The sequence below is a fragment of the Ovis aries genome, chromosome 26, assembly GCF_016772045.2.
Source record: "Ovis aries strain OAR_USU_Benz2616 breed Rambouillet chromosome 26, ARS-UI_Ramb_v3.0, whole genome shotgun sequence".
In the NCBI taxonomy this organism is placed as follows: Eukaryota; Metazoa; Chordata; class Mammalia; order Artiodactyla; family Bovidae; genus Ovis; species Ovis aries.
Genome location: NC_056079.1, coordinates 36,711,860 through 36,724,259, shown reverse-complemented (window position 1 = coordinate 36,724,259; position 12,400 = coordinate 36,711,860). Strand labels below are relative to the sequence as shown.

Genomic DNA, 12,400 nt, shown 5'->3' with positions numbered 1-12,400 from the left:
CCCCTTGCCCTGGCAGGCTGATTCTTTACCACTGAACCACCAGGGGAGCCCTTTATATTTATTTTTTTAACAGCTGCGGCTGGAGCTGGAATTCTTTTTAAAAAATTTTATCGGAGTATTGTTGCTTAAGCGTTGTGTTAGTTTCTACTATACAGCAGGGAGTCAGCTGTATGTAAAATGCAACCCACTCCAGAATTCTTGCCTGGAGGATTCCATGGACAGAGGAGCCTGCTGGGCTAACAGTCCACGGCGTCCCAAAGAGTCAGACACGACTAAGTGACTAACTTTCATCAAACACAGAGAACGCTTTACGAATTTGCGTGTCATCCTTGCCCTGGGGCCATGCTAATCTCTATCCTGTTCCAATTTCAGTATATGTGCTGCTGAAGCAGGCACTCCCCAATTCCGAGTTTAACCCCACACGCCATCAGTTTTGTTCCGGCCAGGTCGCTGGCCTGCCTCTAATCTTCGCTTGGTTCCCCGTTGTCTTCCGAATCAAAGCCGTCGACTCCTCTGGTGGTACAGTGAATAAGAACCCACCTGCCCATGCAGGAGACACGGGTTCGATCCCCGGTTCAGGATGATCCCACATGCCGAGGAGCAGCTAAGCCCGTGTGCCACAACTGCTGGGCCTGTGCTGTAGGGCCCAGAGGCGCAACTACGGAGCTTGTGCTCTAGGACCCACTGGCTGCAACTATGCAAGCCCGCCCGCCCTAGAGCCTGTGATCAGCAACGAGGGAAGCCACTCGGTGTGATGAACAGCTCGTGCACTGCAAGGAGGCTAGCCCCCACTCACCGCAACTAGAGAAAGGCCGTGCCCTGCAGGGAAGGCACAGCCAGATAAAAGAAGAATCAAAGTCAAACACAGAATGCCTTCTGAGCTGATCTCTTCGCTTTGGCCCCTCCCCCAGCTCTGAGTGCAGAGAATTAATCAGACTTGATAAGCCCCGCTGAGTTCTCTCAAGGATGGATGCCCGTACCAGAGCCCACAGCCCCACAGCCCCGCCCCAACTTGGCACTACCCAGCTTGCAGATCTTGCTGGTCCAACTGGTTCTAAACTGTGTGTAGACCAGTGAGGCCTGATGCTTTTGGTTTTCTCGTCTGATCATTGCTTGCTCAGAAGCTTTATCATCTTCACTGGGAGCACCCCTCATTTTCTCCCTGATTTGCCTTAGATCCTTGTTGTCAGTTTAAGATACCTCAAAGCTCGCCTCTTGGACCCGTCAAGATTTAATCCACATTGTCCTTCATTGAAGAGATATTCCCAGTTGTGTTGAACGTTAATTCCCATATCTTTTGCTGGAGTGTGTTTGTGAGTGTTAATACTCATTCTTCACTATTATTCTACCACGGTCTCCTATGTGAAATTAGTCATCACCTCCTCTAAGATCTTGAAAGACTTTATAATTCCTTTGTTTTATCCTCTTTTAAGAATGTCTTTCGATGGTCTGTTTTGCTGTCTGAAGTCTGACCTCCTCAAGCATAAGGACTGAGCGTTATTTATCTCTGAATCCCCAGCGCATTCTGACTCATGGTAGTTCCGTGTTGGTGGAATGAACAGAAGACCTGTGTTAGTGGTCGTGTGGTTCAGGTCGGTTCAGTTCAGTTCAATTCAGTTCGGTCGCTCAGTCGTGTCCGACTCTTTGCGACTCCATGAATCACAGTACACCAGGCCTCCCTGTCCATCACCATCTCCTGGAGTTTACTCAAACTCATGTCCATCAAGTTGGTGATGGCATCCAGCCATCTCATCCTCTGTCATCCTCTTCTCCTCCTGCCCCCAATCCCTCCCAGCATCGGGGTCTTATCCAATGAGTCAACTCTTCACATGAGGTGGCCAAATTATTGGAGTTTCAGCTTTAGCATCAGTCCTTCCAATGAACACCCAGGACTGATCTCCTTTAGGATGGACTGGTTGGATCTCCTTGTAGTCCAAGGGACTCTCAAGAGTCTTCTCCAACACCACAGTTCAAAACCATCAATTCTTCGGCGCTCAGCTTTCTTTAGAGCCTAACTCTCACATCCATACATGACCACTGGAAAAACCATAGCCTTGACTAAATGGACCTTTGTTGGCAAAGTAATGTCTCTGCTTTTTAATATGCTATCTAGGTTCAGTCATAACTTTCCTTCCAAGGAGTAAGTGTCTTTTAATTTCATGGCTGCAGTCACCATCTGCAGTGATTTTGGAGCCCCAAAAAATAAAGTCTGACACTGTTTCCACTGTTTCCTCATCTATTTCCCATGAAGTGATGGGACCAGATGCCATGATCTTTGTTTTCTGAATGCTGAGCTTTAAACCAACTTTTTCACTCTCTTCATCAAGAGGCTGTTTAGTTCCTCTTCACTTTCTGCCCTAAGGGTGGTGTCATCTGCATATCTGAGGTTATTGATATTTCTCCCAGAAATCTTGATTCCAGCTTGTGCTTCCTCCAGCCCAGCATTTCTCATGAAGTACTCTGCATAAAAGTTGAATAAGCAGGGTGACAATATACAGCCTTGACGTCCTCCTCTTCCTATTTGGAACCAGTGTGTTGTTCCATGTACAGTTCTAACTGTTGCTTCCTGACCTGCATACAGATTTCTCAAGAGGCAGGTTAGGCGGTCTGGTATTCCCATCTCTTTCAGAATTTTCCAGTTTATTGTGATCCACGCAGTCAAAGGCTTTGGCATAGTCAATAAAACAGAAATAGATGTTATCTGTGTGGAATTAAAGGAAGTAATTTCCTCTCGGCTCTACAACTCCTTAGCAGAGGACCTTCCGCTCCTGTGGGCTATTTTGCCCACAATTATTTGGAATTGGAGCATCAGAGGATGGTCCCGTGAGACCTTGAAGTAGTGCAGCCCTTCAGGGGGCATGTGAGCTGCTCATTAAGGAGAGGGAGGTGGTCTGCACAGGAGACAGCTAGAGTCCAGGGGGCCAGGGGAGGGAGATCAGGTTTTCCTTGGTTCTCGCCAGATTTTCTGCTTCTGATGCCTCATGAAGCTTTGGTCATAAGACACCTCCCTATTCCTATAACTGGAGGCCTCGCCAGTAAATGTCCCAGAGATACCTAGTTACCTGTTTTCTACTCAGTAACAGAACAATTGCAACTTTCACGTTTTCAGTAGAGGTCATAGTAACTTAGGCAGTATTACGGCTAAGGCAACATTTTATTCTTTTACTAGACATGGAGAATCCCGTGGATGGAGGAGCCTGGTGGGCCGTGGTCCATGGGGTCACAGAGAGTCGGACATGACTGAAGTGACTAAGCATAAGACATACAAAAGTCAGCTCACCTTTAACTTAGCCATCAACAGATCTCTTTTTAACTGGCTTCTCTTTTTATTCTTCAGTTGGGCACCACCATGCTTACTGTAGCTGAAGTCACAGGCCTCATTACAACTTGATTAATCTTTCTGAATTAACAACATTAGAGGGCCTCCCTGGTGGCTCAGATGGTAAAGAATCTGCCTGCAATGCGGGAGACCTGGGCTCGATCCCTGGGTGGGGAAGATCCCCTGTAGAAGGGGATGGTTACACACTCTAGTATTCTTGTCTAAAGAACTCCATGGACTGAGGAGCCTGGCAGGCTACAGTCCACGGGGTCGCAAAGAGTTGGTTATGACTGAGCGACTAACACTTCACACTTAACAACATTGATTATATAAACTCCGTTACTGTCTAGGATGACACGAATTCACTTTATATTCACAGTTCTTGGCATCCAAAGTTTTCCACATGAAAGAGAAAAATCAGATAGCAATTTGGGGTATTGGTGGAAGGACTGGATAGAATGGCAGGAATCAAGATCCCTCATTTATTTTATGTTTTTAGGACATAAATAAAAGCTAAACCAGTTCTAAGATTTTACTTTTGTCACAGTTCATATAGTACCTGAATTGAGTATTAGAAAATTTTTTTCTTTGCCTGGTGCAGTTTGTGGGATCCTAGTTCCCCAATCAGGGATTGAATCTGGGGCCTCAGCAGTAAGAGCATGGAGCCCTAACCACAGGACAGCCAGGGAATTCCTTAAAAAAAATTTTTTTTAGTTGCACTATATTGATTTACAATGTTATGTTGGTTTCAGGGTTGTGTTGTGTGTTCAAGTTCAGCAAAGTAATTTATATACATATACACATGCATATATATGTATAGTGGCTCAGTGGTAAAGAATCCCCCGGCTAAAGCAGGAGACAAAGGATACAAGCTTGATCCCTGGGTCAGGAAGATCCCCTGGAGTAGGAAATGGCAAGCCGCTCCAGTGCTCTTATCTGGAGAATCCCATGGACAGAGGAGCCTGGCGGGCTACAGTCCGTGGGGTCACAAAAGAGTCGGACACGACTTAGCAACTAAACAGCAACACATATATATGGATATTCTTTTTCATATTCTTTTCCATTATAGGCTGTTACAAGATATTGACTATAGTTCCCTGTCATACATAGCATGTCCTTTTGTCCATTTTGTGTACAGCTGTGTATCTGTTAATCTCAAATGCCTAATTTAGCTCTCCCTCTCTCCTCTTTGGTAACAGAAGATTGTTTTCTATGCCTGTGAATATGTTTCTGTTTTGTAAATATATTTATTTCTGTCATCTTTTTGCTGCTGCTGCTAAGTCACTTCAGTCGTGTCCGACTCAGTGCGACCCCATAGACGGCAGCCCACCAGGCTCCCCCGTCCCTGGGATTCTCCAGGCAAGAACACTGGAGTGGGTTGCCATTTCCTTCTCCGATGCATGACAGTGAAAAGTGAAAGTGAAGTCGCTCAGTCATGTCCGACCCTCAGTGACCCCATGGACTGAAGCCCACCAGGCTCCTCTGTCCATGGGATTTTCCAGGCACGACTACACAAATAAACAATGCCATGTGCTATTTGTCTTTCTCTGTCTGACTTGCTTCACTTAGTATAATGATCTTTATGCCCACCTATGTTGCTGCAAATGGCCTTAGCTCTTTCCTTTCTGTGGCTGAGTACGATTTCATTGAATGCGTGTCTGTATCTCTCTGCCGCTTCTTTACCTATTCTTCTGTTGATGGGCCCTTAGGCTGCTACCATGTCTTGGCTATTGTACTGAGTGAGTTTTTATTTAAAGAAATTTTATTGTATAATACAATACAGACCCCCAAACCCACACAAAACAAATATACAGCTTAATTAGTAATGATATGGCAGACACGCCCTTGTTATTACAACTCAGGTCAGGAAATAGAACTTGCCCTCCACCCCACTCGGCCATCACAATCACAACTCCCCTCACGTTAAGCTTTAATTATACAGATGACCAAAGGATTTGTAGGCAATTATGCAAATAATTTTGCAAAATGTATTTACATAGATCAGATTTTAGCACTTAAAATAATTTAAAAATCATACTTGCAGTAAAAAAAAATCAACATATTAATCACTACTCTCTATAGTTTATTGTGTGCTCTCTCTATAGGTAGATGGACATGTATATATCTTTAATATATCATCCTAGACAGATGGACAGACATATTTGGTTTTAAAATCTTATCCTCACTACACCCCTTCCAGGAGTTTATTTAACAAACAAGGAAGCCAAAGATCAAAGCTAAAGACGTTTGCTCAAGGGATTAAACTAGAATTGAAATCAAGGATCTCCAACATCCCTTTCCAGGATCTCCTGCTATGATAATTCTAAATCGTTCTTATTTGTTGTTAAACAGGTTTACCACGATCTAAGAGTGTTCTGTTGCTGTATGTTATAGAAAGTAAGAAACTTCACTATTTTTAAAATTATAGCACACAACCATTTCCCTCTTGAGAACAGTCTTTTTCCTTGATTCATTCTGGCATTCTAGCAATGCTTTGTTTATAGCACAAAACATATAGGCTGGCTCAAAGTGAGTATACAACAATTCTTATGGAATATATATTGTCAGACACCTTCTGGGAATTGCATTTAACCCTGAAAACAGTTCTTTGAGGTGGGAGTTATTATCTCTATTTTAGAGATGAAGGTACAGAGCGCTATAGGTAAGAAAAAGAGCTGAGATGGAAAACAGGTCTTTCTGAGACCACAGCTCACACCACCAGCCCCTGGGATGCCTGCGTACCATACACACCTACTGACCTTGTGTTCACTCGGTCACTGATGGTACCTGTGCTGCAGGAGTCTTCTTTTCGAAACACTGTAATATTCTTGAGTAACTGAACTGAAACTGTAGCAGACGGATATGATAGAAAGAAGCAGATGAACAAACCCCACAGGCTGCATGTGCTCCTAACCCTGCGCTTCTTGGCTCTTTTCCAGATCTACATTTCAAGAAATTAGAAGACGATTGCTTCCTGGCAGGAAAACTATGGCAAACCAAGACAGTGTGTTAAAAAGCAAAGACATCACTTTGCTGACAAAGATCCGTCTGGTCAAGGCTATGGTCTTTTCAGTAGTCATGTACGGATGCAAAAGCTGGACCATAAAGAAGGCAGAGCGCAGAAGAATTGGTGCTTTTGAACTGTGGTGCTAGAGAAGACTCTTGAGAGTCCCTTGGACTGCAAGGAGATCCAACCAGTTAATCTTGAAGGAAATCAACCCTGAATACTCATTGGAAGGACTGATGCTGAAGCTGAAGCTCCAATACTTTGGCCACCTGGTGTGAACAACAGACTCACTGGAAAAAAAAAAAAAAACCCTGATGCTGGGAAAGATTGAAGGCAGAAGGAGAAGAGGGTGACAGAGGATGAGATGATTGGATGGCATCACCAATTCAATGGACATGAACTTGGGCAAACCCCAGCAGATGGTGAGGGACAGGGAAGCCTGGAGTGCTGCAGTCCGTGGGTTTGCAAAGAGTCAGACATGACTTGGCGACTGAACAGCAACAAAATAAAGGCTTTGAAGCAAAAGGAAGAAATCAGCCTATCCTTAATATTAATGGAAAGCCCTGGCGCCTGCAGTTTCTTTGCCTTACCAAAAGGATACACAGGAGAAGCGGTATGGAAACCTTTGCATCATACTTATTGGTTAGTGCGGATATTTTTTAAATTATCAAAGAGTGTTATGACAGAGTGGCAATGAAGGAATAACGTTTTCCGTGTGAACTGGAGTTATTTTGAATTTAGTTTGTGCAGCAATTTATGTAAGCCTGTCTGTCACTGTGAAAGGCCCTGTCTTCTTTTGTTTTCAAAGTCATAACTTAAATGACAAACAAATATGTTAAGTGGCTTTTGTGAACTGGCTACAGGCTTTGCGTGCCCAGACTTGTCTGGTACAAAGTGTACAAAACAGTCGTGTGATTTATAAGCTATGGGGTAATTGAATGAACACAAAGAAAAGAAAGAATCCTCTATATTTTAGTATTTGGGAACGCTACTCTAAAAATACTGTAAGGAAATTTTGCTGCTATTTGCTTGACTTTTCTCTGATGTCTAAGAGACATGAATAAGGCTGATAAATCAGGCATGCTAATTTACTCCCCAGCAATAATATCTGTGCTGTTTTCCACTGGAAACAATGCTTGAACCTCCAGACCATTCCATTTCTACCATGAGGATCACTGAAGCACAGAATGGCAATGCTCTCAAGAGATAATATAATTCTGGTTTTTAGCATTGAGACTTTCTCTAATTTCTACGGGCCCATATTTCTATCTGGAAAAAAATGGAGATATTATTATTACTTGAAGGATGACACAGAAGACTGAAGGTTTTGGTGTCTTTTAAAAGACTTTTTTGATGCAGACCATTTGTTTAAAGTCTTTATAGAATTTGTTATAATAATTGCTTCTGCTTTATGTTTTGATTTTTTTGGCTGCAAGATATGTGGGATCTTAGTTCCCAACTAGAGATCAAATCGACAACCTCTGCACTGAAAAGCAAAGTCTTAACCACTGGACTGCCAAGGAAGTCCCCTGAAGGGTTCTGGGCGTCGTCAAAGTGTGAGACATCTAGCCATGTGTTCACACATGGCAGTTTTGTTTGATGACTTGATTCCTGTACATTGTAAGTTTTCCTGAGCTGGCTGCCTTTCCTGGGACTGAAGAGAAAGCTGAAGAATACATGCTTTTGTGGCCTGGAGTCATTAAGAACTCCATGCATGTCTGATTTTCTCTTCCAAGCTCTTAAATATAGAAATTGGTTACACAGTAAAAGAATATTGAACAGCAACACCAAGGATTATTTCATTGCCTTCCAAGGGGCTCAGGTGGTATGTCATTTAGGATGCGAACATCCCTAGGGTAAAGGCAGTCTTATTTCCATTTAACAGACGAACAAATTGAGACCTGGTGAGATTAGTAAGCTACACTCATATTCAAATAGAAACTGCACAGATTGAAACAGGCTGAAGCCTGGGTTTCAAATTCTGTGTTCTGTTAACTAAACCATTACCTAGTTCGTTTTCTCTCTCAGTTGATACTTTCCAGATTGCCTCAAAACATATAGCAGTCAAGACTTGTCTTTGATTGCATTAAACGTGACTTGATATAAACTAAGTCAAATTCAAATTATATTTTAACTTCTTAGGAGAAAGATGAATTAGATCCTTCTGATTGGCCAAAAATCAGAAGTTATAATAGAGTTCAAAAGGAAATGGGTTGTTTGGACCATGAAGTGACTTCCCTCTATTCAGAATTGTTTCAAGCTAATTTTAAAATTTACTTTCAAACAGCTTGAGAAAGCAAACGTCATCTTCAGTCAGAGCTATCAGTAACAGAACGCTAAGTGTCTGGTTAATACGTTCAGTTCAAATTTCTCCACAGCTATAATTAAGGACCAGTGTTTCCAAAAATTTTACAACTCTTTTGAAGCATACTTGACTTGCCAAGGTCTTTTTTTCAATAAACAAAGCATATATTTTACAAGTATTAAGTTAGCATAACTAAGCGTTGTTATTAATTCTATTTCACCATGGCAACAGGCCTAGGGCTAAGAAGACACATTAGAAGTAGCCAAAAATATCCAGAACATTAAGTAAAGCTAGCGTGCAACCAGATAAGCCAATTTTGAGTAAGTAACCACTTCTCCAGCTACTTTGATTTAATCATTGGTAGATGAATGAAAATCTGTCCTTGGAACTGAGGTTTTTAAAACTCAGTCCCCAATCTTCTGCAGAAAATATCGCAGGACTCGAACGTGAATAAAGAAAATTAATGCTGATGGTCAAAAGTCTCAAGGAAGAAAAGGAGGAATTCTTTTCTCGTAAAGATTTGCTAGTAAAGCCTTGACAGCTCGACACAGCTGCCTGAAGTTTTTCTGGAATCAGCCAGGCCAGCGTCCCCTCCCACGGTCCGGACTGTTGACACAGTTCGATTGGTTTCTGTCAACGACAAACTGGCGCTTGTCACGGGCCCTGGCCACCCACCTCTACAAGGAATAGATCACGAGCTGCAACTGCTGCCCTTTGACACCCCCTGAAAGGAGTTCAGGGTGGAGAGCAGGGATGAGGCACTCCGTACTTTAGGAAAACTGGTAGGGCAGGTCTTCAGTGGGATATTTTCAGGAGCTGATTTTATGAGACCAACTCTTGTATCACCTCATATCCAAAAAAGCACTAAAACCCTTTATGGTGATGACTGCTCCTTGTGATGAGCAGAAACCTTCTGGAAAAATATGTGCTTGATTGCATGTACTCTCCCTTCCCCAAAATCACATACTGACCTTCCCCACTGCCTCCTTGGAGCAGTTTCTCAGAGCTGGGTGCGGTGGGTCCGGGCTACAGTCCTCATTTTGCCCCAAATAAAAGTGACGTGAAACTTGCATGTGCATTTTTCAAGTCGACATTTCCAATCAATAGTGCTGTATTGAGTGAGGTTTTGCTGATGCATGACAGTAATGTCACTAGATATTTAAAATTTTTATTTTATATGGGGGTAGAGTTGATTTACAGTGTTGTGTTCATTACAGGTGTAGAGCAAAATGATTCAGGCATACATATACATTTATCCATTCTTTTTCAGATTCTTTTCCCATATAGGTTTTCCCACACAGATTTCCCTGTGCTAAACAGCAGGTCCTTTTTGATGACCCACTTTTACATATAACAGTATATATATGTTAATACCAAACTCCAATATATCCCTCTCCCCTAAACTTTCCCTTTGGTAATCTAACCATAAGTTTGTTTTCTCAGTTTGTGAGTTTGCTTTTGTTTTGTAAATAAAAGTTCATTTTGTAAATAAAGTTCATTTATATCATTTTTTTAGATTCCACATAATAAATGACATCATGTATTTGTTTTTTGCTGACTGATTTCAGTTAGTATGATAAACTCCAGATTTACTATATTTTGCTTAAGAATTATAAACTGTAGAAGATGGTGACAAGTGAATTGAAATCGTGACGCTGTTGTGATCTGCTAAATCTGAATGTAACCACAGAGAAATTAATTTGTAAAAGCAATCACCTGCACCGTGACTGCTCTTTCAAGAAAAAGATGGGATTGGTCCACTCAAGACTGTCTGAAACCAGCTGGAGAATCTGTGGTTTCCTGGCAACCCCTGGCAGCTTCAGGCCAGCTTCCTTCTCTTCGGAATTCAAAGAGCTTTGCATGTGCTGGCCTTTATTACTAGGTATAAATGAGTTTGTTGTTATTATTTAGTCATATCTGACTCTGCGACTCCATGGACTGTAGCTCGTTAGGCTCCTCTGTCCATGAGATTTCCCAGGCAGGAATACTGGAGTGTGTTGTTATTTTCCTCTCTAGGGGATCTTCCCGACTCAGGGACTGAACTCAAGTCTCCTGCACTGCCGGTGGATTCTTTACCACTGAGCCACTAGGGAAGCCCTACAATGAACTTAAGAAATCTCAAACCAATGAAAATATTGTCACGCGAATGTATGTTTTTTGATTTTTTATAGATCTTCTGATCCCTGAACAAGGAGAGACTTGAGCCATCCTGGCGATGTGAATTTAAAATTGACTAATGCCCCTACTAGTCCTTGTTATGCTATATTGATGACGCTTATGATTATTTCATGTACTGTCAATTGTCGAACCTGTTTTGTCTCTGCCCAGGTCAACAAGCGACATTAAAGCCCCCTTGCCGAGTCACAGCTCTCAGATCTTGGATAGACTGTGTTATAGCTCTCAGGTCTCAAATGGACCGTGTTATAGCTCTTAGACAAATCAGTGTCACAGCTCTATTTTATTTAGAAGATAGCAGGAAAATCCATCTTTGGGGTGTGAGGGCACGTTGATCTAAAGACACGAGGAGAAGAGCGCCCCAGCGAGCAGGAGAGAGAGCTGGCTATGGCTCCTCTATTTATATGTTTATCTCTCCCTGGGCCTGTCCTATGTAAAGCGGGCCAACCAGGAGTGTTGTTTGTTTCACCTGAGGTCCTCACTTCGGTCCTCTGACCTTCTTTTGTTCCATTTTTCGTGGGCTTTTCCCTTCCTTGTCTGTAGCCACCACCGTTTTGGACTCTTTTTCCCTCTTTTATCTACCTAACAAATATGAATTTGGAAAGGCAAAGGTGTAACCACACACACACTAAAGCTAACATTTTGGGATTTTTGCCTTTTTAAAATTTTCTAAGCCACCATATTTATCGGTATGATGAACTAAAATTTAACTACTAATTTTTTGAAGAATAATACACACATACATATATATATATATATACACATATGTATGTATGTATATGGGCTTCCCAGGAGGTGCTAGTGGTAAAGAACCTGCCTGCCAAGGCAGGAGATGAAAGAGATGCAGGTTTGATCCCTGGGTTGGAAGATCCCCTGGAGAAGGGCATGGCTATCCACTCCAGTATTCTTGCTTGGAAAATCCCCTGGACAGAGGAGCCTGGCAGGCTACAGTCCATGGGATCGCAAGAGCTGGACACGACTGAGCACATTTGCATGCATTCAGGATTGGAAGAGGCAATCCCACTGTTCACTTTTCTTCATTTGTAAAATGGTAACCAAAAGCACATCTCTGTTCCTACCTCACTGAGATGCCCTATTTTGAAATGAAACTGTTGAATCACTCTCTTTATTTAGGAGTTCTAATGCATCTTATCATTTTGGTGGAGGAAGAGGTGACATTCTGATTGTTTGTGTTGGAACTAAGATGGTGAAAGTGAACGTTGTTCAGTCATGTCCGACTATTTGTGACCCCACAGACTCTATAGCCCATGGAATTCTCCAGGCCAGAATACTGGAGTGGGTAGCCTCTCCCTTCTCCAGGGGATCTTCGCAACCCAGGGATTGAAACCAGGTCTCCTGCATTGCAGGCGGATTCTTTACCAGCTGAGCCACCAGGGAAGCCCAAGAATACTGGAGTGGGTAGCCTCTCCCTTCTCCAGGGGATCTTCCCAACCCAGGAATCAAACCGGGGTCTCGTGCATTGCAGGTGGATTCTTTACCAACTGAGCTATCAGGAAAGCCTATGACAATGATGAAGGAGGGCAGAATTGGACGCAGGAGCCAAATAAAAAGGTATTTAGTTAACTGCTTTCAT

General features: G+C 42.6%; 1 non-coding gene across 1 annotated transcript; it reads right to left on the bottom strand.

Moving 5' to 3' along the window:
• Positions 1-292: 292 nt before the first annotated feature.
• Positions 293-396, bottom strand: LOC114111099 (U6 spliceosomal RNA). Its single transcript, XR_003587228.1, has one exon. It is a non-coding gene; the product is annotated as a U6 spliceosomal RNA (small nuclear RNA).
• Positions 397-12,400: the final 12,004 nt, after the last annotated feature.